This window comes from Silene latifolia, chromosome 1 (genome assembly GCF_048544455.1).
Source record: "Silene latifolia isolate original U9 population chromosome 1, ASM4854445v1, whole genome shotgun sequence".
In the NCBI taxonomy this organism is placed as follows: domain Eukaryota; kingdom Viridiplantae; phylum Streptophyta; class Magnoliopsida; order Caryophyllales; family Caryophyllaceae; genus Silene; species Silene latifolia.
This window is the reverse complement of record NC_133526.1, coordinates 83146796-83149703: the sequence shown is the minus strand read 5'-3', so window position 1 is coordinate 83149703 and position 2908 is coordinate 83146796.

The window sequence follows — 2908 nt, the reverse complement described above, 5'->3', positions numbered from 1 at the left end:
GTTTTCTCTTATAATTTTACCTAATAATACTCTAAAATGTTTTAGATTATTCCATTCATTCAACTCATCCAAAAATACAAGTTCTAGAGAAATAAAATCCTCTCTTTATCTCTCATCAAAACCGAAAATACTTAAGTGTTTATAAATATTTTTGGTTCAATTTTCTTCTATAATTAATATTATACTAGTTTTGTAATATTAATTAAATTAAGAGGAGCCTTGGGTATATTACATAGGGAGAGATCTTACACTTAGATCTTTGTTCTTCCATTGGAAAAGCTCAAGAACAAGAAGAGAAAGGTGATCTCTCTTGTGCCCTAATAGCCGAAATCTACTATGTAAGGACATGATTTCTCCTCTATTTATTTTATTGTTTGCATGCATAAGATCCGTTTTAATTTATGACAAATTAATTAGACATATATGAGTATGTTAAATATGTATATGAATCTACATTTCCTTCAATCGGTATCAAGAGCCACGGTTGTTTGCATGCAAATTGGTTAAAAGTTTTTCCGAGTTATATGAATAACAAAATAAAACTTGTAAAATTTGTGTTATTATGATATATCACGAAATTATTACATGCATGTTAATATTTCTGGTCCTAAAGTGTTTTAGGATTTTTTGGTTAATTTTTCGGATTTTTATTGTTCATATTTAACAATAATGGCATTTAAATGTGATTTTATGAGTAAAAATGTCATTTTTGGTCTAAAATTAGCTATACTTCGAATTTTAAGTTGATTTTTGGATATGTTGTCACACATATTATTTTGAGATAACCTGTAAATTTTTATAATTTTTGCACTTGTTATGCTCGAAAAATGAATTTTTCATTATTAAATTCGGATTTAAGAGAAAAATAGGTTAATATGAGTTAAATTTCGAATTTGGTCATAGAAAATTTATATGTTGTCACATTCAATTTTAAAAGATGTGTGTAAAATAATTGGCTATAAAGAAGTCTTTTAGCATGATTTATGAATTTTTGAAGAAAAATGGCATAAATAGTGACATTATTAATGAAAATTAATAAAATATAATCTATGACTTAGGAAAAACGTCTAATGTTGCATTTTATTATATTTTTCAGATCTAAAATTGAAAAGTTAATGAAAATAATTTTTTTCCATGTTTTTATGATTATTTTATTAAATATCGATAAACCGCAACATTGTTTTTCCGGAAAATTTTCGAAATTTTTAACCTAAGATTTTGAACATTATGAGTGTCATGGAATTTTTCCAGAATGTTCATGAATTTAAATTTCAAATTTTGAATTTATTTGGAATTTTTGGATTTATTTGAAGTTTAATAGCTTAATTTTGTAATTTTTGGCCCATTTATGAACAATTTTGTAAATAAAAGTTAATTATGGTCAAGTTATTAGTGAAGACTATATTTTGAGTCCTAAGAGGTTAGGGTAATTAACTTATGCATAAATATGAGCTTATGTATTTTTGTGATTATAAAACGTTGAAATCACGCAAATCCGTAAAAACCGAGTAATATATGATATTGGCTATTTAAAGGCGATTTAGCATAAAAATTGAGCATGTTCATACATATTATAATGCTGCATTTTTCTTTATGATTGTCATAATTTTAATTTATGTAATTTTGAATTATGTAATTCTACTTAGTATGGCCATAGATTTTAATTGGTATTTCCCGAAATGTATGGGAATATCGATTCGGTTGTAATTTTTATTGTGATCTCGTATCACCGTTTTGTAATATTTAATAGATTTATTTTATTTTAGTTACAAATGTATAATAGGAAATTATGTAATTTATTATGTAATTTTATTCATTCCGGAGTTCCTAAAGACGGATTTCTTCAAGAATGGCGATACATAAAGACGGTGTTACCTCGAGATGCGTGCCACAACCGAAGTTCAAGGGACCAATGGAGTTGGTTTCCGAACATGTAATAGATTAATAGTTTTTCTATTTTAGGAAAGGCCATACTAGGATTTATTTTTCTTTATGCTTGCATTTTATTTTATGTCACATGCATCGCTAAATCGCCATAACTAAACATGCATAATCTTTTATCGAGTTTATCGACCGTGTCAAATATAATTATCGTAGTTCACCGCTTTAGTTCACTTAAAATGTGATAGATAATAATTTGACATGACCTCTCGCTAAAACTATCAATTGAGACATAGCCTTACCAAATAGTAGAAACCATGAAAACCAATTTCGCGAGGGAGTGCGCTCGGCCCCACCGGGGTACAAACCTTGTTACGTAGGGGAAGTGGGTGATGAATGTCAATCCACCGAATTCATGTTGATGAGGGATGTATCGGCCCCACCGTGCCCAAGTTAATGTGGGTTTGGATCATGGACACATTTATTCGAAATTTGGTTTGAACTCAACAAAAGTATTTGATAAGGGATGTATCGGCCCCACCGTGCCCTTGTCGATGTGTTTTGGGCTATAGATAATAGTTAATGTAATATTATCGACCAAGAGTTCTAAAAGTAGAATCGATTAAACGTTAATCCACCGAGTTATATTGATAAAGGATGTATCGGCCCCACCGTGCCTAAATCTATATGAATTTGGGTCTTGGAATCATTTATCTAGTTGGGTAGAGGTCACTAGAAAAATGCGTAAAACTTGTTTAAATCATACATTTTTACGAGTATAATTAAAACGACAATTGTTTTACTCCTTATATTTTGTTTTGTAGACCACTTCTTTTTCATAACAAATGGCAACACCAACTCCTAATGCTACACCACTCGCTACTTCATCATGGCTCCGATCCTTTATGGATCGATGTAAACTTGAAAAGAATGGGTCAAATTTCTCCGAGTGGGATGCCCAACTCAAATTAGCCGCCGAAGGTGACGACAAGCTTCGTTACCTTACCGAGGCCTCTCCACCCGAACC